Source organism: Epinephelus fuscoguttatus, linkage group LG16, assembly GCF_011397635.1.
Source record: "Epinephelus fuscoguttatus linkage group LG16, E.fuscoguttatus.final_Chr_v1".
Lineage (NCBI taxonomy): Eukaryota > Metazoa > Chordata > Actinopteri > Perciformes > Serranidae > Epinephelus > Epinephelus fuscoguttatus.
The window spans coordinates 15,851,388-15,875,170 of record NC_064767.1 but is presented as its reverse complement, the minus strand read 5'-3'; the positions used below and the strand labels follow the sequence as shown (position 1 = coordinate 15,875,170).

Below are 23,783 nucleotides of genomic sequence, written 5' to 3'. Positions count from 1 at the left end.
GAAAAAGTATTATGAGTCATCATCATAAAAGCCTTGAATGTTTTAAATCCACTTTTAGATTTGTGAAATCTAATTATATTTCTATTCCATTATTATTTAGGCAACATCAGACCAGATGCCTGTACTATGAAGCCAGTGTAACTTACCTAGGATGTCTTTTTATTATCAGGTGTGACTAACCCTAACAGTGGCAGTTTGGATAACTGGTACTACAAAGCTGGTTATTAACTAGTTCAGTCAACTCTGGGTTTTCTTATCCAGCCACGGGCGTGTTCATGTGAAAGAGACGGGGGTGTTAATTACAAATGACCTCACCAGAACCATGGATGAAGAAGGCTGCTCCATTTCATATGATATGGAATATTACCACAGGTGCCCGGGACTGTGAGACAGTTAAATGTTAGTGGCGTGGGATGTTAACGATACTCTGTAGTCTTAAAACAGAAAATCTAGAAACACTGAAAACAATATCCAAAAATTCACCTTCATCTGTGACTTAAATTACGTGCAGGTGTCATTAGGCTATATGTGACAGCAGTATAGAGTATTTTTTGCTGTTTAGTTGGACGATGACAAAACCACTCTGAATATGTCACATAAAATATTTTAAAAAGATGCCAGACTGTTTCTGCTGCTGCAGTAACAGGTAGAAAAGTAGCCCAGTTAATGACTAATGAGGTCTATCTGACCGAAATGTTGCATTTATAATAACAGGAGCCAATTAACAGTGTGTGGATGATTTTTTTTTAATAAAATATTAAATGTTTTATTCTAGTTCTCATCACACAGGTGTCTCATGTTATTTTGAGCTGCAGTGATGACTCAGAATGTAAAGGTAGCAGCACTCTCAACGATCACTGCAGATTTAAGTAAACTTTTAGAACAGTGCCAAAATCATGTGTTTAGTTTGTAAATGTTCGAGGCTCTGTTTGAAAACCAGTGGAAATAGAGCCCTCAAACAATAAAATTATTCTACTGAACTACAACAGCATATAGGCTACACTTTTTTACCTGAGACTCCGGACTTTTGCCCATGGATACTTTTTTCTTCAGTGATCTGATTAGTCAGAGGTCGGGGTGTTGACAGGCTGTGATGTGATTCTCTAAAGTTAACCTGCTCCAGAGCAGGTTAACTGTTCAGCATAAGTTACCATGGTGATTTATCCCGATGAAAAGAGAACCAGCTTCTCAGTACTGGAAACTCTGAGCTAACCCTGAAGTTACCTCACTAACTCTAAATCTTGCTTCATAGTACAAGCCTCTGGACCTGTCAAAGCTGGATCACCCTTTTTCTGATTTCTGAAAATAAAGAAACAGACAAAACAGAAAAAAAATGTTGCAATATTCAACATATAATGCAATATATAGTATTATTATTGCACTGTACTTTTAAACAACGGTTTTAACTTAGTTATTTGTTTCTGCTAATTTATTTATTTATTTTTCTTAAAATCTAGCTTTTATTCTGATGTTATTATTGTTATGAGTAAAGGGAGCCTGGCAATTAATTATGTCATTGTATGGTGTAAACGGCTGTTTTTACTTTGCATGTGATATGACAATAAACTTCTCGAATCTTGAAAACAAAAACAGTGATTTCACAGCTTTATTTTTTCCCTAAAGAGACCACATAATAAAAGATGTGGATCAAAATCAAATAAGGACCAAACAACACAGCCACAGACTTTTATTTTATTTTATTTATTTATATATTTTTATTTTATTTTATTTTATTTATTTATTTATTTATATATTTTTATTTATTTTATTTATTTATTTATTTATATATTTTTTATTTTATTTTATTTATTTATTTATTTGTGCATTTTCTCTGCACTTTACAGCAGGCAGGGGGTATGACATGCAGCACACGTCCCAGGCTCAGACTGCTTGACCCAGCCAGTGTCAGCAGCTAGGTTAGCTAATTTATTAGCTGTCAGTGCTAGCCTGTCACTCCACATGTCTGGGAGAAGTGTGTCTGCAGGTACCTGCACAGGTGGAACAAAACGTGCTGCAGTGCGTGTAATAAATGTCCAGGAGGCCCAGGTGAAGGTGCAGGACTGTGTGTTGATTTGATGTTTGCTGCCACCAGGAGAGAAGTTTTGTTGCAGGTCGAAGGACAACAGCTAGACAACAAACTCACACACAGAGGGGCATAAATCAGCTCCCTGCACTGCTCCACAGGCTCTGAAGGTAACATGTAAATCTTGTTATCACCATGACATCGGTTATTAACGTGATTCTGCTCTGGTATGTTAATGATCTGCTGTCAAGATAAATGCGCATTGCTGTGCTTTTTTCAGCTGCGTCCTAATTAATGCAGATTCTTTACATGTTTAAGGGCTGTAGTTCAGTGAGTTCACACTGCAACTGTGACACAAAATTAATTTTAAAAAAGGCTGTGTGTGCATTAGAAGAAGCAGTGGTGCAGAGTAACTAAGTATCACATGCCTCAAACAGTGTACTGAAGTAGACTAGTTACATTTTTAAGGGTACTTGTGGCTAGTTGAACAATAATCCCCTGATGTTACTCTATAGTTACAGTTCACAACAGTTCAGTTCAGTTCAGTTGTACTCTTTACTCTCCTACATTTATTTTGTAACTTAAGTTACAAGTTACTTTACACATTCAGATTATTAGTACAAGTATCAACAGTTAATGATGATAAATTGTTATTGGCTAGATTAAAGTAGCCTATAATATATATATAGTGATTGAAATGAGCCCCTCCTGTAGCAGCTGCAACATTAAAGTGACATGTACATTAATCTATTAGTAATTGTAATCCAATCATATAATATATATTATTCAGCAATGGGCTATTCTGTGTAATGAGTACTTTTTGTACTTCAGATACATTTTGATGTCAGTACTTAAGTGCTGTATGTATGATACTTAAGATTTGGTTTTTCCTTAGCTGAGGAAATCACTTAAGGGTGTTGCACAGAGTCTGTTTAAATGTTTTCTTAAAGACTTTAACGTGTGTACTGCACTGAAAAAGATTTTACAGCAGTAAAATTCTACTGTTTTCATGGAGGCCATTTCTTTGCTTGAGTGTGTGCTTGTGATAGCCTGGGACAGTGGTTCCCAACTGGTGGGCTGCGGTCCAAAGGTGGGTCTCTGGTCCATTTTGAATGGACCACAAGTGTCATGCAAACTTTTCAAGTTTGTAAAAAAAAACACTTTTTATTTTAAAGTACAGTGAATTTTTTTTTTTTTTTTGGAAGATATTTTTCTAGGCATTTTTAGCCTTTAATGGATAGGACAGACAAGTGTGAAAGGGGGAGAGAGAGGGGGAGTGACATGCAGCAAAGGGCCACAGGCTGGGGTCGAACCCGGGCCGCTGCGGCAACAGCCTTGTACATGGGGCGCCTGCTCTACCACTAAGCCACCAACGCCCCAAAAGTACAGTGAATTTTCAGCACAGGGCTTTTATCTTGAAGTTTCATGCTGTAGAGTGAGTGACTAATGGACAGCTACTGGACAGAGACGGCAAACTAAGTCAACGACATGGCCAAACACAAGTATGACACAAAATGTATTAAACTGTAGGGGCCTTGAACTACGACGAAGGTGAAATCTGGACCCCGTGGCTGGGCCGGTTGGGAACCACTGGCCTAGGCTACCTGTTGTTGCACCTAAGTATTCTCTCACAAAGTTGGCCTGAAGATAAGAAGATACCAAAACCAAACTGGTTGGATGCCTCCTGGGCGCCTCCCATTGGAGGTGTTCTGGGCATGTGCAACTGGTAGGAGGCCCTGGGGTAGACCCAGGACATGCTCAACATCTCATCTGGCCTGGGAATGCCTTGGGGTACTCCAGGAAGAGCTGGAAAGCGTTGCTGGGGAGAGGGATGTCTGGGGTGCTTTGCTTGACCTGCTGCCCTTGTGACCCGGCTCAGATAAGTGGATGAAAATGGATGGATGGATGGATGGATGGATGGAAGAAGAAAATCATACGTCGAGAGGAATTCCATAAAAGAAAGAACAAACTGAAAAGTACATTTGATCTGAAAATAACAGCAAACATGAAGCAACAAATGTTGGAGGAAACTACAATGTTTGGAGGAGACCTTCACCACTGTGTTCAGCAGACAGGTGAGGGCGTTTGAAACCTGGTGAATGACGTGGCACAGCATTGACTTGTGTTCATGAAATACCTTGCCAGTAACCGACTGGAAAGATCGTGTTGCATAAGAGCGCAGAGCAGTCATTAATTGTAATGGTGCTGGAGGAGCGCAGCTTCTGAAAGTTGAGTGGCAGTCCAATTTCAAATCATAAATTGACCTCCGCTCAAATATATAGTGCTCAGGATGCCTTCATTATCTACTGATCACCATAAACTCAGCCATGTTGAGGTTAAGATGTGGTCAGAGGCACCTTATGTTTTTTTCTTCACTTTGGTTGCTAAGGTCCTCTGTGCAACGGTTTAATGATCTTAAAGCAATTCCTTAAGTGTAAGCCGAGATAAAGAGAAAAACTTAAGTAAACCTTAAGGAGAAGACTGGATGTTTTGTGCGACTGCTTTTATTTTTAAAGGAAACCTTGACTTGGACTTAAAGGACTTAAGGTGCATTCTGCAACTAGCCCCAGGGCTTTTACTTGTAACTGGGGATAGGAATTGGTAAGATTTTATTGACACCAATGCCATCATCGATTCTACTGCTTTATTGTTCCAGTTCGTTGTCAGTTTCTTTATTGATTCCTGATCAATCTTCTGTGTGGGGAAAAAAGTAGACGTCAGTGCAGCTGTTTTATTACCTGTGAGTCTGAACACATTGTAGAAACAGTAGAAAAAAAGGTATGCATGTGACACAGGTGTGCCAAGCCCTACTGTTTAATTGTTCTCTTAGTCAAAGAAAATATGTGCAAAGCTGTCTGTGTGGTGCGAATGTTGTTATGATAGGATATTTACCTTTGGTAACAGGCATGCTGCTCTAATGGAAAGCTGTGGCAGTCATGCATAGAGTGTCACATACCTGGGGCTGGGAAGTTTTCTCCTTAACTATGACACTTAAGGCTTACTATCTCCTTAGCTGAGGGACTTACAGAGTTGCACAGAATCCCTTAATAAGGTTTTCTTTGTTAAGGAAAATGTTAGCTCATTTACTGTGCTGAAAGAGATTTTACAGCGGTACAAGTTTCCATGGAGACTGTTTGTTTGGTTGGACTCATGCTTGTGATGTCTGTTATCGTCTCACAAAATTGGCTTGTAGTTAGATAGTGAATAAAATGGCAGAAGAAAAGAAGACAAGAAAATCGTACTGGTGAGAGGAGGAAAAGATTAAACTTCTGGAGGAATACAGTCATAGAAAGCACAAACTGCAAAGTTAATTTGATCCCCAAATACCAGAAAACGATTATAGGAAGAAATTGCAACGAAAATGAATTCAGTCAAGTCTAAAGTGTAAAATCAAAGGCGTATCCATTGGGTTACCCTGGTTGCAGAACACTCTACTTAGGACGTGCTTTCATTTATCGCCATAAACTCCCTCAAGTTACAGTTAAGATAGAGGTACCTTAACAATTTTTTTTTTTTACCTTGCTTTGTTTGCTAAGGTCTTTTGTACAATGGTCTAGGGATGCCTTAAGTGTAAGACCAAGACAACGAAAAAACCATAAATACATATGTGAGCATTTTAAGGAAAAGACTTAAGGGTGTTTTGTGCAACCAATTTTATTTTGAGGAAACCTTAACTAGGACTTTATTGAAAATCTTAATTTAAGGTGTTTTGTGCGAGCAGCCCCAGGCATTCCTGGAATTTAAACTCTTGTTGTTTAGAAAGGTGTTTCAGCATATTAGTATTTCTTTAAATTCAAATTTTACAGACATTACAAGCTGCAGTGTTGTCATCTTTATTCATCAAGTGAAGCCACGCTTTGGAGCTTCTTGTTGCAAGTTTCCAGCAGCGTAGGGGCCTGAGTTTGACATCATTGTTATGCAGTGTGCAACTGTCAGAAAAACATGCCAACATCGATAAAGGGAAGTGATAAGCTTGGAGGCATATGATTCCCATTTGGAACCTGTTCTCCACTGGAACTGATTACTGTGATTCAAAGAACCTCAAATTACACTTGTTCTTCTTTTAAAACTAATATCATGTTCAGCATAATCTTTAAAGATGCTCAGCAGATACCGAAAGTGATTTGTACTTACAAAAGCAATGACTTTGATTTTGTTGAGCCCTCAACTCCGTGTTTGCCGGAGTGAGCATGTGTAGAGGACTGAGCGCAGCAAAATACGTCCTTTGCCGAAGGGCTGCTAAGGAAGATAACATAGCAGAATACATTATGATGATATTAACCAAGACAACAGTGAGTGACGTCTTGAGCTGGAGGGCTAACAGACTTCTAGCATAATCAGATTTCTCAACATGTCACTTCAACATGAGGACATAGTGATGTAGTAGCAGGGCTTCGGGATAAAACAAACCACATTTTAACGAGCATAATAATGCACGCCTAATATATACTGGAGTCAAACAGGAGTCATGTGAAAGGATGTGGGTTAATCATTGTATTTACAAAAAAAAAAAACATTCTGTTTTAGTAAATGCATGTTCAACAGCTAGTGTTGCCTGCCCCACAAAACTTTCCTTCAATGCATTACCTGTCATGGTGTATAAGTTTACACTAAATGACTAAATATTAATTTCAATGCAGTGATTCATGATCCCACCTATAGGTAGGCTATGTAAGCTCAATATGCTGTTGAAGAAATGTCACTGACCAATGATCTGTCGTTATTTGAGGGGCAAGTTGCAGACGGCCCAGTTCCCACCCCAGCCTTGTGCTGCATTCATAAAATAATCTGAAAAATAAATTCCATCCATCCGTTTTTTATCCACTTATGCGGGGCCAGGTCGTGGGGGGCAGCAGGCCAAGCAGCACTTTCCAGCTCCTCCTGGGGGACCCCAAGGGGTTCCTAGGCCAGATGAGATATGTAATCTCTCCAGCATGTTCTGGGTCTACCCTGAGGCCTCCTACCAGTGGGACGTGCCCGGAACACCTGTAACCGGAGGCGCCCTGGAGGCATCCTGATCAGATGCCCAAACCACCTCAACTGACCCCTTTAGACGTGAAGGAGCAGCGGATCTACTCTGAGCTCCCTCCGGATGTCCGAACTCCTCACCCTATCTCTAAGGCTGAGCCCACGGGGGAAAATCATTACGGCTGCTTGTATCTGCGATCTCATTCTCTTGGTCATTACCCATAGCTCATGACCATAGGTGAGGGTTGGGACGTAGATGGACCAGTAAATTGAAAGCTTCTCCTTCTGGCTCAGCTCTCTCTTCACCACGATGGTCTGGCGCAGCGCCAGCATCCCTGCAGATCCATCTAATGCTCCATTCTACCCTCACTCTCTTGCTTGAGGCAGTAACTCTCTCCCGACCCGGAGGGAGCAATCAACCGGTTTCCTGCAGAGAGCCACGGCCTCGGATTTGGAGGTGCTGACTCTCATCCTGACCACTTCACACTCGGCTGCAAAAATGCTTTCCTCATCATATTTGATGGCTCACCTGATCCATCTCCTTTCCTCTTCATTGTTAACGTGGTGTTTATTAAACTCTCTGAGCATTAAAATACAACACATCTTCTATGTAGTGTCCATGTTGTTTCCATGTGGTTTAAGCTCATGTGCACACCAAGTCGGAAGAACGACCATCTGAGGAGCAACTGACCACACCACTAGCCTTGGCTGACAGTGGTCCCGAGCCAAGTCCGATTTAATTGGCTCTCTTTCACTCACCATAGCAGACAGTGGGAGCAGTACCATCCGATATCAGGGTGTGAGCGAGTGGGGAAAGTCTGGGATTCATGGTCGCTCGGAAGTTCAAAAGGCTAACCTGGTACATTCTGGACACTAAAATGAGTCATTCAGAAGCATTTGTTCGTTCATTTTTTCTCATCAGTAATCCCAAAATGATACAAGTTCTGTCAATTTTGGTCCCACAACTTCATATTTTTTCTCTTATCACCTCACTCATGAGTGCTGCCTTTGGTTTCACTCTCTCTGTCCTCCTCAGAACAAAATCAGCCCTCTCACTCGGGTTCTCCATCTTCTGGGAATGCCATCCTGACATTAATGGCCCATTTAAGCAGGTAAATGTAATTTAATGCTGTTTCAAACAAAGTTATGTCAAGCTGTAATGGTGGGTAATGGTGCAGTGTGCTGAGTCACTGGAATAAGTTATCATCTAATTCCCAGGATAGAATGGCATCCAGATGCTTCCTCCGTCAGTCGTTCCATGACTCAATAAGAACAAACAAATCACAAAACAGCGCTGATTGTCAGCGTGGCTTACAATCAGCAGGCTGAGTGTTCCTGTGACGGTGGAGCTGTGACACTGCACACCACTTCTAGTTAATGTTAATGAAGCTAATAACTGTAATTTTGTTGCAGAAAACCTGCTGAGGGTTTGGTCTGCCAGCTGCACAATTAATTTCAGTTACCCACGGGTCTCCTCTCTTTGCATTCTCAAGTTTCATTACAGGAGAGTCTGGCAAATGTCATATAATATATACATTATATATAAATCAGTTCATTAATGATGTACTTCAGGGATAAAACTCTGCAGATATCCCTCCCAATACACATTTTGTAGTGTCTGCTAGAACATGTTTACATGCTTATATGTTCCTAAAACACTTAATTTTCCTCACACACTCGGTGCGGGAACACCTCTATTCACCTTTGTCTGAAACTTTGAGTTTTCGCGTCTTCTTCTGTAAGCCCCCCTCCTGAAATACATCCAGTCGGCTTTGATTGGTCTTCTGTATCTCAGCGTCTCTGCATCATCATTGCAGCCGGGAATAACTGTGATGGAATATAGTGGCATTTTGTACCATGAAAAATCACCAAAAAAGGCTTCTAAACAAAAATGCACCCAGGAATATGATCCAAAGTTGGGGAGAAATTAACGTCAGCAACCGAGATTACATGTTTTCCTGATGTTAGCACATAGCTACTTCAATCAGGGGAGACTCGTTCTGAGAGAAAAGAATATTTATTTACACGCACATATAAGTATGAGAAACGTTGAAAGTCTTTGGCTCATCTTGGTGTCATCTGTTCCAAGAGGGTGTTAAAGATGTAGTAGATTAGGGAGCCCCCCCTATGGAGTCAAGACGCTGGTGGTGGTAATGAGATGAGATGAAGAGGGAGCTGAGGATCTGAATGTTAAGAGGAATGGGCTTTTGATGAGCTCCGGATAAGATGACTGAAGGAAAATGGGGTGGTGGAAGGTGCGACCATTCTGCCTAATGTGAGGAGAACAGTTTTAGAGTTTGGTAGAGGCAACATGAATGGCTGAAGGAGATCATGGCAAAGTTCGCCTAAAGTCAGCTGATCGGAGGAAATGGTGGCAGTGGGATAGAGAGGAAATTGTGAATGGATAAACCATAAAGAAAGTCTTCCTGATTGAACTTATGCTGAGCTTCTCATGTAGCAGTGTGCATAATGTAAACACTTACAGTAATATGCCTTGAAAAGATGGATGTATGATGAAAATTAGTTTGTCTCGAAAGAAGAAAAACGTTGGAAATGGAACACTTTCACATATGTTTATCTCATCGTTTGATATGTTGACCACGTTTAATATGAACACCTGATATTGTAACATGATACACTCACTGACCACTTTATTCTCGTCGTCTCGTCAACGTGAAATTTTTTTTTTTTTCCAGCGGATGTCTTAGTTACAACATGATTGAGCAAACTGGAGTAGTTTCATGTCGTATCTGACAACGGGAGGCTTTTAACAGATGACGTCCTGATGTTAGGTTTGCTAACTGTCCCTGTCAGCTGCAGCCACTGATGCTTTCTAGACTTCGTGATTTCCCATAACTGAATAAATACCACACATAGCAACACAAAACTGCTTTGCTAGCTCACTCATGTTGTAACTAAGATATCCGCTGGATAAAATATTTTATTCACGGACCGTTTATTGAGTTAATACCTTATTTTTATACAGTCTATGGTCATTACAGACACCGCTAACGGCTAACGTTAACAGCTAACGGTTAGCCCAGCTAATCTACGATAACCATGTTAATTACAAAACGTGCACGCAGAAATAGTTTGTTCAATCATTGTGTTTATAGACTTAACAAACATCAGATTAGTCTACACGGTGATATAGTGATGTGAAAAATATGATATAGCTAAACTCTGCTGGTTTTCTACCTGAAGTACCCGGGCTGTGCCTCCATTTTTTTAAATTTTTTTTTTTTTTTTTGCCGATGGATTTCCAGATTGGCTGACACCTGGTGTGGTCTTCTGCTGCTGTAGCCCATCTGCTTCAAGGTTGGACGTGTTGGTGCTTCAGAGATGGTCTTCTGCAGACCTTGGTTGTAACCAGTGGTTAGAGTTACTGTTGCCTTTCTATCATCTTGAACCAGTCTGGCCATTCTCCTCTGACCTCTGGCATCAACAAGGCATTTTCACCCAGAGAACTGCTGCTCACTGGATATTTTCTCTTTTTGGGACCATCCTCTGTAAACCCTAGAGATGGCTGTGTGTGAAAATCCCAGTAGATCAGCAGTTTCTGACAGACCAGCCTGTCTGGCCCCAACAACCATGCCACGTTCAGAGTCACTTAAATCACCTTTCTTCCTCATTTTGATGCTCAGTTTGAACTTCAGCAGGTCGTCTTGACCATGTCTACATGTCTAAATGCATTGAACTGCTGCCATGTCCCCTTTAAATTGCTAAATCTGATGCTAAATGTCAACATATCTGAGTTTCTGTAAACAACTGTGATCTGTCTTGAACCGCAGTTTAAATAATGGTCATGTCTTCTGAGCTTTAAAAGTCATTACTAAAATTGAATTAGGATTATGATCATTGAGACTTTAATTGTTCCTGTGATATCCTGAAACTAGTGAGCTATTTTTGGAGCTTGGTGTAAATACAGATGTTTAAATGAAGCCAGAATTTAAAGCACTGCTCGATCTAAAGAATACAGAAGCTGTTTTTGCTTCACTGGACAGAAAAAAGAAGATTAGAATGGGAAACTGGGGCAGAGAAGAAAGGTCATACGGAATAATAGGGATGCACCCAATTCAAAGCCACACCATTACTATCATCATGTAATGGTCTGCACCGAAACCCACTGGTTAATTATTGTTTGCAGCCTAGATGGAGCATGTTATTGTGTGTATTTTTGGCTTACTGACTGGAGCTCTGAGGCTCGATAAAGAAACAAAAAGTCAGGCTGAAGAAGGAGAGATCAGTTTGAATTTTTAGATACAATTTAAAAACCCGCTGCTGTAACAGGCTTGTAAATTACCTGGCGTGAGTAGTTACATTAACACACAGTCGTGTAAATGAACACTTTCAGACTGAAGCAACAGAAGCCTCAGGAGTTTTTTTTTTTTTTTCACCGCGACAGTTGAGTGAAGCCAGATCATCACTCTAAGGGAGTACAGACTGATCTTCTGCGTGTGTCTTGTCAAAGCCCTCCAGCTGTATTTAAGATTTCAATGATCTGTAGCGGTTTTGAGGTGAATCCTGACCTGGAGTACAAGTTTTGTCAGGTTTCATCACCTGTCTGAGGGAGTGGGAATCAAAGGAATTTGTTTACGGCAGATTCTTTCATGATTCTTTTTTCTGACGTCTCTCTTCTTCCATTTTAATTTAAAGACACTAAACCTCACCTGCTTACGCTTTCTGTTTACTGTAAATTTCTGAATAAATGTGGGTTTCTATCTCATCATCACTGCACTGTTATTTCCTTGCTTTGGGAGCGGTCACGTTATTGTAAAAGCAGTTATTTCATGAAATAAGAGTAATTAGAGAGGGCAGTTTGTGGGCTGAGGAAGTCTGCTGTCTGCCGTTAAGTGACTCCCTTCCTCCGCTTCCTCTGGCAGCTCCAGCATAGTGAGACTGGATTGACTGGAGAGATCAGGCAGCCTTTGGACATTGCAGTGTCAGCAACAGCAAGGCAAGTGCAAGACTCTTCAGCACATCTACCATTCACACTGTGCTCAATAGATACAGGCCAATATTAAGACAGGTGTGTCTCCCACTAACACACACACACACACAAAGATGAATGGAGATGTGCATGTATGCAGAGACATGTGAAAAGCCTCTGCACAAGCACTCAGACCATAAAATTGCAAGACGCCTCAGAAGGAAAATCAAAATGCAAAAATCAATAGCAGGCTCTTTGTCATGTTTGCATAGCATGCTGCATTAATTTTCACAATAAGCAGCCAGTAGTGATGGGGGTGCTCGGCACTGGGAACAGTGCACCAAATAATACAATACAACAGTATTGATTTTTAAGAACACTGAACACTGCAAAGTAGATTGTGTCTGTGCTAATTAAAAGATGTCATGTATGTTTGCTTTAGGATGATATGTTTGAACTGGCTTTACAATATTTGCAGAGTGGATTAACAGACTGTGAGGAAGTGACTCAATGTGGCACAGTTCCACAGATAGAGAAACTAGCAAAGATTATTTTATGAAGGGATGAACATGAACATGTTGATGCATTTTCTTGCATGTCAGTGTGTTTCTGCACACGATTATTTAATTATGAATCTTGTCTGTCGGAAGCAAAAGAGGAAGTTGGTTGACGTTATAGAGCCACAAAGTCCACATAGGGAGGACGTTGAGGTGGACAGATGGGTCAGCAAAATGGGGAACTGCCCATTGGTCCGACATCCCATTGTTCTGACCATATTAAACCCACTGTTCCGAAGTCTGTTCCAAAATCATCACGATGCCCTGTGGTTAAGGTCTGGTTAGGTTTAGGCACAAAAACCACTTGGTTAGGGTCAGGAAAAGATCATGGTGTGGGTTAAAATGAAAAAGAAAGTGGCAAACACATAAGCCATGAGCCTGCTTCTCCTCAAGCCTTTCCCAGCTGACCCAGAGCCGGTCGCGGCGCACCATCAAGGCAGAAATACGCCGGAGCCGTTCAGCACCGCGGACCGTTGGACTAATGGGATGTCGGACCAATGACATGGACCGAAAAAATGTGGTACTTTAACATAAGCGAATGGCGATTGTTTCCCATTTCAGTCAACACTGTCTTCTTTAACAGTGGCTGTGGTTGTTACTTGGGCTCTCATTTATAAAACAATACATAGGATCCACACTAAAAATGTATGTAGTGACAAAAGCCATAAATGGCATGTCCCTAAAAATATTCGACAGTTTCTACAGTCAGACTTCCACCTCACCATCTGCGTCACCAATTTTCCTGTTCCCAAAATGTTTGTAAGCATGGGTCAAAGTTTTTCCCATCATCTTCTGTTTTTATAGATCACAACTTTGGCGTTGGAAGTGGTGTACTCCTCTTTCAGGCCTCATTTTGTGCGTATGCAGTGTTTATAAATGAGACCCCTAATCTTAACCTTGTGGTTATTGTGAAAGCGGACGCCCCCTGACTTTAACAAAGAAGTAATTTTGACCCAAGCCATCATCCTTCCCTAAAACTAACCAACTTATTTTGTGCCTAAAACTAACCAAACTTTGACCATAATGTTGACAGATCATAAAACTGGTTTATATTTCATTTTATTTATTTTTTTTTACCAGCTTTGGAAGACGCAGACAAATGTTCTAAGTGCAGCACTTTTAATTGAAGTATTGTTGAAATCGACGGCACGGTGGTTAGTGGTCATCATTGTCACCTCACAGCAAGAGGATTCCCAGTTCGAAACCAGGGTGGGGGATTTGAACTCTGGGATGGGGGAGCCCCTCTGTGCGGAGTTTGCATGTTCTCCTCATGTCAGCTAGGTTCTCTCCGGATACTCTGGCTTCCTCCCACAGTCCAAAGACATGCAGGTTCATTGGTGAGTCTAAATTGGCTGTAGTTGTGAATGGTTGTCTGTCTGACCCTTATCACAATTGCAGTATCTGTCAAACTCATCTCAGTCTAACATTTTTTGCATATCGTGCAGCTCTAGTCATTTTGTTGATGCTTGTGTCACATCAGAAAATACTCATGTGCATTGTTCTGGAAGGCACGGATGAAGGATGTATTTTGTTCAGTGCAATATTTCAACAAATTAAGATTCATTGTGCAGCATCAAGTACGTTATTACTTCTAGTGTTTGTACAAGCTTTGCAAATACAAAGGAGAGTAAATGTTTGCTTCCTGGTTGGCTCAGTCTTTTGAAAAAGATTCACTTAATTTATTTAATGCCCTTAGAAATAAAAAGATAAGAAAAAGTTAGTGTTTGACTAAATTTGGCAAAAAAAATCGTACTAAATTTTCCTCTGCTCTCCCAACAGAATCTAAAAAAATCCTAACTGTTCAAAGCTAAATAACAGGTTCAGTTTGTTGTAGCCTCGCTGAACAGAATCAGGTCGCTTGTAGCGCTCGTGTGTGTGTTAATATTGGCCAGTAACACAAATGACTCCCTGAACGTTAGAATGAAAAAATGGAGCTCTCCATCCTCACAACTCTTTATCAGTCAGGGAGCACCTGTCCGGACTTGACCTGATTACCGAGGAAAGTAGGTCTGAATATAACCCTCATTGTTGTCACACATGAAAGGACACAGCTGAAAATGAGCCTTTCACTCGTCTCTGTAAAGGCTGGGTGCAGTTAAAAAGGGAACTGTGAGGGTGTGTGTGAACAGTATGTGGCCCTGTGTTTCTGTCTTTTACAGATTCGGCATGTGGGCAGTTTTGCAGATTTGAGTGGCCATTTTGATCCGGGCTCAGTTTTGTGGCTCAGGACCTGGCTGCAGTCAATATAGGGTCCTCATAAGGATAGAATTACTAGACACATGTGCTTTTAGGTGTGTCGAAGCTTTTCCCAAGTTCTCCAGTCGATCGTAGTTGAATTATCTGTCCATCCGTGCCGCTTTGACCAAATCTATTGATCTCTAGTGGAAAATGCAGTTTCACACATTTGCTTGGGAAGGTGTTAAAATATATTTTCATAGTGCAGAGCTTGGCTTGGCAGTAAAACAAGAGTTGCTGTCATAGGCCAACTGATTGGGGTAATAATGATCTCACTTGCAAATATTGATCACAGATAAACATACCAGTCGATTTCAAATTGTGAGACAGAAGTTGCATCCGCTGTTATTCTGTGCACTAAGGCCGTCATTGAATTGACGCTTAGCTTGGCATGATTCATCGCAGGGTTGTTTTCATTGAGGGAGCCACATTCATCTTATGTGATGATTGATTTCTAGTGAAGGGGGCGCTTGATTTGTGTGGAGCCCTGCCCATCTTGAGCCTAAGATAGGAACCCCCTGTAGAACTGTCTGTCAGGCCCTATCTGGCCTCTGTGTACAGCAAATTGATCAGAGGCGTTCGATCCTGAGCATGATGGATGTGAGAAGACACTTCACTGCAGAGGCTTGTAGGGTGGCTTTAGTCACTGTCTGGTGTGGTAGCTGACATGTCTGTGTTACAGTCGTGGTAAAGAATCCAGATTTACATGTATGTTAGCAAAGCCTCCACCATTTTATTTTCTGTTAGTGTGGCTTCTTGGGTTAACATGGACTGGTGAAATCTGCATTGTATTCTTGGAAGGACACATGCAATCTGCACAATCAATGTACCTTTCAATATATTCAGCCATGCTAGTGGCATAGCTCTGTCTGTCGATCGGTCCACTGCTTTGATCCAAACTGAAATCTCTCATACATTCATGCTCACAGGACTGGATGAATCATAGCAATGTACGTGATCTCTCGACTTTAACTCAAGCGCCACCAGCATTTTTTTTTTTTTTTAGGGAAGTGTCTTCATGGTTTCCAGACAGTGAATCCTACTGACTTTAGATATCTACCGAGTTTTCCACTTGTGCCACTGGGAAGTTGACATTTTGTGATTTATTAAGGTGTCTCAACAACTATTGGATGGACTTCTTCAAGATGATCTCTTCAAGAAGATTGTAATCATTTTGGCGATCCCTTAATTTTGCCACTGGTGCCATCATTGGATAAACATTTCCGTTTGTCAATAAAGCTAATGGCATTACTATCAGTTTCAGCTGTACTCAATGTTTAGTGCTAATTAATCTCAGCATGTTGGCATCACAAGCATCCTGGTGTCCTTTTTTAGACTGTTTGTTCTCTGAGGAGTATTGACCAATCACTTGACAGGACAGTGTGTGAAATGGGGAGACAGAGAGAGAGAGAGAATGGGGACTGAAACGCAGCAAAGGGTCGCAGGCTGGACTCAAACCTGCGACCGCTGCAGCAAGGCAATGCCTCTGTACATGGGACGCCGGTACTATCCACTACGTTACCGACACCCCAATGACCAATCACATTTGAGTGGCAGATAAACAGTTCGTGTGGAGAGGCATGCAATTTCAGAACCCATCAGCTGTAGCATGACGATGGTTTATCTCAAAATTTATCTGCACTCTTACGCAGATATCTGGATTAACCTACCTATATGTACGTAACTACACCATTCCAAGATAATGGCCATGCATCATACAAATGTCTTATTTCCATTTGGATACAAAACCAGACTTAAGTCATGTGACCTATTACTCTAAATCAAAATAAACATGCATAAAGAACAATGTATTTTTCTTTAACTGAACAACATTTTTTGTTATTTTAAATATATTTTATATATTTTAAATAATTTTTACATTAAAGTTACCTTTTTAATTACCTATTTCTTATTTATACACAGATATATGTATATATATATATATATATATGTATATATAGTATTAGAGCACTGGAATACTGATTTGGATGTTGATCACCATGGCAACAAGGGAAGCCTCAAAGCTTCAAAGCTTTCAGCACAGCCCGACTATAAACTGTGACTATCAGTGATGACCACTTCCATCTGTGCTCTTTGAGGTCTGAAAGTGATGTGTTACAGTTCACAGTCTGATCCCACGACATTGTCTGGTCACTGCCACAAGGACGAGACACGTATAACGACAGATCTGGAGACTGTGCAGTTGCTTCATGTCTGCCTCTGTCATGATTGTTATAGCGATGATCATTTAATGCTCACATCCAACATGAATGTCTTCTAATTTATGATCACATATGTGTTTCCCCATAGAATTACAATCTATATGTTCGCCTGTGTGTCCTTGTGTATCTGTCTGTGTCCCCTCCATGAGCGCAGCAGACCTTATTTAGCAGCTGTTAGAATCAGATCAGATCGATAGATGAGAGGAGCAGCTGTGTGTGAGTGAACGCAAACTTTTAGACCCAGCGCAATGAACAGTTAAGTTTCACTTTCCCTGTGCCTGATGTTCTGCTGCTCTGTTTGTGCCCGGAGTACCTCTGTGCTTCGAGAGTGTGGTGCAATGAATAACCGAACGATAGTAATATTTCAACACGTACTGAAAGGTCCAACTCTGAAAATAAAGTGGCAGCAGATGTTTTATTCGTGGCGGGCTGCCACAGATAAATGAATGTGAGTGAAACCCTGCATATTTTCCGATGATTTTTATTAAACTCATCATTCTGTATATTCCTTATGATACTAGATAATACTGGCATCATTATCAGTGCTATCTATACTATTATTGGTATATTCAAGCTGTTTTTCTCAGATTGTAATTACCAGCAGCTCACTGGAGCTTCTCCATGTAATTAAAAATGACATGGTAACTGTAAACCCTTTAATATGGATTGGCAGTCATGGATGACCACAGTGACGGATGGCCTTAGAGATAACCTACTGAGTGTCTCCTTACAGTGATAACCTACCTCCCCAACTCAGTCTGCAGGCAAGACTACACACATTACACAGTAAACTGCTCAGTATCTGTATCTCTGTGATATGGGGCTTGTTTAACTGGCTAGACATTTTTCATTTAGTGTGTTTTAGCAGAGAAAACTGTGGGCTAAATATAAAAACACTTCAGTAGAGTGTTTGCTTGTTATCCAAACAAGAGCAGAAATAGTGCAGAAGGAGGAAAATGACGCCACATTTGACTGTACGTCTTCGTCTTTTTCTTCCTCTTCATCTGTCAGTCAGATTTCCATCTGCATCTCCAACTCTCTTCCCTGATGCTGCATTATCCGGGATGGAACGGCTGATTTGGGGACGCTACGCCCTGCTACTTTAGCGGATTAGTGCAAGGAGAGAAATACTCCTTTTGATATGGAAATCCAGCATCCCCACCAAATATAACTCCCCCTCTTAAAATGTACAGCAGGAACAGCGTGTGCACATGTTTCTAAGTCAGGTCAACAGCTACAGCCACCAAGTAAGCCAAGCCAAGTGTGTTGAAAGATAAATAAAGCTGAAAGAAGTGGTAGTATTTAGTGGGTAATGCAGCATGCAGAATAAACAACGTGGTGATGTAATAGCTGACATTTTGCAAGAAATAAAGTACTGGGTTGAAAAAGTAAACATTGAAATAGCTGATGTGCTACAGTCTGCTGAACATACACACTATATATTGTTACACATACAGCTTTAGATATTGTGCCATCATCTGTGTTTTGTATGAATCAGAACAGTTTGTGAGAAGCAAGGTCTCGTAACAAGGTGCTGTCTTGTGATAACACATTTTTTTATAGCATCGTATCATGTTATAGGGACTAACATTTGTTATTATAGCACAATAACACTTAATTTTAACATGAGATTATATTAAAAGAATCTCTTTATAATGAGAGATGGAGCAGATTTATTTGATGGAGGCAGTAAAATGTTGCCGTAAACAGAGAAAAGCAGATGTTGATGGTTGTAAATTCTGCATGACTTGGTGGTGTTTCCCGGTGTGAGGTGTGAGGCTTAAGCTGCCGGCTGATGGAGCTTCCTCCTGGCACAATCAATACTAACCACTGCTGGCACCAAGTCAGACGAACCACACCCTGAAACACACACACACACACACACAAATGTGCACGGCATGCATTCGCCGTAAGCACCCACAGAATCAAACATGTGCACACATCCCCATCAGCTATACTGTACGTGCTCTCCTTCTGTCACACAAAATGGAGTGAAGCTGCAGATTAATGTGTGAAGCAGTGTGTAATCCTTCTCTCCTCTCACTCTGAGGACTCTGGGTTGTAGATGGGGGAAGGTGGAGGGAGGAGAAGATGACAAAGAGGAGGATGATGGTCTCGACTGGAGAACATCATATGTCAGCTGGTGCTATAGCTGGTAATCTGTTATTAGCTTTCACTGAGGTAGAGCACAGCGTTGGAGTTAGGAAACCTATATTAAAGTCGGTAGATTGATAGCTTTCACAACTTTGGTGCAATATTTTGATTTAATGTGCATATATGTTGCACTTTAAGAAATTTGTTCAATATTTTAATGGCGACATGTAAAATTTACAGCATCGACAGGTCCGGGGCACCTCTTCACCCTCCTGTCTTCCTCATTTTCCTCACTTTTAGTATAGTGGTCTGTTTACCATATATGGTAAACATAATTTAAATGTACAATTAGTGTAAATATAACCACAACAACATGTTTGATTCAGGCATTAGATTTCCACATGTGCCAGAAAGAGTGTAACTGAGGCAGATCAGTGTTTCTGTACACAAATGGGATGATGGGAAAGCAAACTAAATTAAAGTAAATTCATCACACTCCCGCCATCTTCCTCCTCTAATGAGATTTTGCCTGTTTGCTACCAGACAAGCCAACAAACATTTACCCAGTCATCACATAGAAGTACATTATCACAGTCATTGTTTCTGGTTGTGTCTCTCGGCCAGCGTTTTGTTGAAGGAGAAACATCTCAGTGGATCTCGCCTGTTTAAGCAGCGGATGGATTAATTCATATTTCAGCCAGTAAATCCTTTACCAGTTGCATTACAAAGGGGGTGTGGTAACATGCTGTAATCTTTAGTAGAGCGTGTCCTTCATTTGATTTGATTTTGAAACTGCTCTGTCACTGGTGTTAATGGGCTGTGTAGGCGTTCACCAGTAAAAGTACCCAGTTCATCACTAAGATTATTGGTGAGCAATATGTTCATTTCCTTTGCGAAGTGCCCTTAATTTTTATTGCGTACCAAATCTGCTTGATGTACACTCCTGACTTAATGCTGTATAATGTCATCATCGTCCAACTGGTACGTGATTGAGGAGATCAGTATTTGAGAGTTTAAGAATCTGAATCATTCTCTGTAGGGTGGTCGAGCTCAGCCTTGGAGATAGGGTGAGGAGCTTGGACATCCAGAAGGAGATCAGAGTAGAGCTGCTGCTCCTTCACGTTGAAAGGAGCCAGCTGAGATGGTTGGGGCATCTGATCAGGATACCTCCTGGACGCCTCTCATTAGAGATTTTCTGGGTACTTCCAACTGGGATAGACCCAAACCATGCTGGAACTGGTTTTAAAATGTGGTTTGGGCAATCGGATCACAAGTGCACAGTGCTAATTTCAAGTGTAAACGACCACCAGGACGCATTGTGATCTGATCACTCAAACCACTTGCCGTGGTGATCTGGTATGCATTTGTCTACATATCTTTTGTATAAACACTTACGCATCCCTGATGAGCAACATGTAACTAATGCAAGACGTGGTGGTTGTTTCAGTGACAGTGCACCAATGGTCTATAACTTGCTGATTTAACTACAAGTTGGCAAGTGTTGCATGAACGTCCATCCTTTTGCTGTCTGGAAGGAGACTTGCTGGATTCTGCTGATGGCAATGTCATCTGTCAACTGTGCTCAGGGCCCTTTGACCTTCTAGTGGACCTTCTAGTAGTGCGTAGGCAGTAATGGAATCTGAACACAAGTGGTCAGCCAGTGACACATGATAGACACAAGTGTGACCTGCAGTGTATCTTGGCTGTCCACTTATGGTCAGGTCATCAAACCGCATGTTAAAGCCAAGTGTGTACTGTGAGAAATATTTTTCGGTGAGAATCCCTTAAGAATCAAAAAGCAGAACTCTTGAACATCTGTAGGTCAACAGGTGCGTCGGAGAAGACTGTGAGCTGACTATAGTAGAACAAGGAACTTCTGCACACTGTCTTCTACTTTTACAGTTTTAAGAGATTAACTGGATATCCCTTAAATTTTGTCATTGAAGGAACAAAAATAAACTCGTCAGTGCTCTCTGCTGGACGGACTATGTAACAGAGACCCTGCTTCTAAATTAGATATATTCTTGGCATTTCTGTATTGAAATGTCTTGCTTACATTTATGCTGATAACAAGATATCTGCAACGTGCTACTATTGATTGATACAACAGCTTGGCTGATTTGTCAGTCATGCTCTAGTTGTCATTGTTCAAGTCATTCACAATAGCTGCAGGATTTGAAGTGTACTTCAACTGCAGATGAAGCAAAAATTTGTCATGTGTTATTGGTGTGAATGTGGCTGCTGGAGTGTTTTGGCAGTCAGTATTTGTTGGCCATAAACAGCAGGTGGATGTGATACAGATGCTTGCTGTAGCTAACCATCAATAGTTATCAACTCTGTGTGTGTGTGTGTGTGTGTGTGTGTGTGTGTGTGTGTGTGTGTGTTTGATACAGCTCAGCACTTACACACAGGAATGTGTGTGTATTATTCAGTGTTTGAAGAGTTGCAACATTACAGCCTCAGGATAAGGCCACTGTTTGTTTATTTGTTTTTTTACTTAAAGGGGAAGTCCACTATTTTTCAACCAGGATGCTATTTTCCCATGTTTTTGTGTCGAAGTGACTCATAACATAATATCATTACAGAGAGGACCCTACAGAGAAATTAAAAAAATGTTTCATACCTTTCAAATATTCCATTATGTTTTATGTCTAAGTCTCGCTTAAGCCTTTTTCTGAAATATTACAGACATTTTCACAGTATCAAAATCAGCTAAATATTCAGCCACGTCATTGAAAATCTTTTAGTAAAGAATAAGATATACTCTCTATACTCTAATATAACAAACACTCATCATGGCACTCATCTCTCCAACTCTCATTTTTGTTTTCACCATTTTTTTTGTGCAACAAGTCACCTCTCACGTGATGTCAGACTGCAATTTCTCTTTCGCGAGACTTGGACATTAAACAGAATGGAAAAAGCGAAAGGTATGGAAAACATTTCATTTCATTTTCAGACACTTAGAATTACAATCTGAGCCTGTCAGTGGCAAAAACAAGCACTTTCAGAGTAAGTTAATTACACTGACGCTGCTTACATGCACAAAATCTTCAGCTTTTTGCTGTTATTCTGAAAAAGACAACATTTGTACCTAGTTGTTTCCATGGCTAATGAAAATCAATATTCCGCTAATATTCCCGTTTACTTGCAGCCAAGCATCCTGGCATTAACGTGCCCTAACATGTCATTTATCATGTCAAAATATGGAAAAGTGAAATGGCTGTAGCCTTTTATGACATTTTGCTTATTATTGTTTTCATGAATTCATTTTCCATAACCACTTATCCTGCTAAGGGGTCGTGAGGGGGCTGGAGCCTATCCCAGCTGACATTGGGTGAGAGGCGGGGTACACCCTGGAAAGGTCACCAGACTATCACAGGGCTGACACACAGAGACAGACAACCATTCACACTCACATTCACACCTACGGACAATTTAGAGTCAGCAGTTAACTTCCTATTTTTGCATCAAAATGTACGAACACAGCCTCATATCTTTAATTTCTTTAACTGCTTTCTTGAAAAGGTTGGCATGATGATATTTGAGTATATCCGTAAAAAACGCACATGCTGTTTACGTGAGCTGTAGTGAATTCAAAATATTTTCATATAGAATATTATTTTGCATGTAAATGCAGTTAGAGTAGCTTATTCCGCACTGCCGGGTGCAACACTCAATACTGGACCAATTGATCTTTCACTAAGCCCGCCCCCGATTCCAGAGAGAAGCAGACAGAGGGGTCTATAGTCTGTGTTTGAAGGATATATCCAGGATGTCAAACTGACTCGCAGCAACAACAGGTTAAAAAGACAAAGATAGTTAGAAGCTAAAGCCGAACTATAGGCTACAGATCACAGTGTAAAAGTGAACCACCACATCACTGCTGATCGCCACACAAGACAATGAATATAAAGGGAAACTTTGCTGATATTGAACCAGCTGTGTGGCATCGCAGTGTGTGCAGATGATCAGTGTTTGGCTTTGCCCCTTGCCGCTGCCAGCACTTGGACCTCCGCCATCGGAGGATCTCCAGGGGAAGTCAAACAACGCTCATCTGCACACATTGCGACGACACACAGCTGGTTGAAAAACATGGGAACATAGGCTGACAAATACCAGAGTTCCCCTTTAAGTTGGAGCATTTTAAAGCTGATGCATCTTTGCATCTGTTTGTGTCCACTTATGCCTTCCCATTGGAAAAAATTGATTTTTCTAAAGATACTGGCCTTCATCTCTCTGATCTGAGGCCAGGGCCTAATTGACATCAAGCAGCATGGTGGTGATGGCATACAGCTCGTCAGGAGCAGGAGGGAGGGAGGGATGGTTAACAGCAATATACCCCCCAGAATAAAGAACCTGTTGTTTAGAGGGAAATCACAACAAACCCTGCCTCTCTCTGCCTCTGTCTCTGCTCCTCATTTGTTTCTGTTGTTTCTTTCATCCTCTCCATGCCTCCCTGGTTTGTCTGTTTCACTGATATCACATTGTGTTCTCGCCCTCCCTACCTCACTCCTTCTCACTGTCATTTTCTCTCCCTTCTGTCTCCTCCTCACCCTTCCTTCTGATCTCTCCCCCTGTGTCAACCAGGGCTTTTTGTTCCCATTTTCTCCTCTTTCTCCCTGATCCACTTGCTCTCCTGCCTCATTAGCTAGGTGTTTCATTGGTGGAGAGCTGTAGCTTGTTAGAGGCGGGAAGGCGTGGCCTTTCTGTCTTTTTGAAGTCTCTCTCTGTCCGTTGAGTCACCACACGAA

At 41.1% G+C, this 23,783-nt stretch overlaps 1 long non-coding RNA gene across 1 annotated transcript; it reads left to right on the top strand.

Annotated features, from left to right (window-relative positions):
* The first annotated feature begins 1,904 nt into the window (after positions 1–1,904).
* Positions 1,905–11,914, top strand: LOC125903097 (uncharacterized). Its single transcript, XR_007451238.1, has 3 exons — positions 1,905–2,193; positions 8,028–8,103; positions 11,875–11,914. It is a non-coding gene; the product is annotated as an uncharacterized LOC125903097 (long non-coding RNA).
* Positions 11,915–23,783: the final 11,869 nt, after the last annotated feature.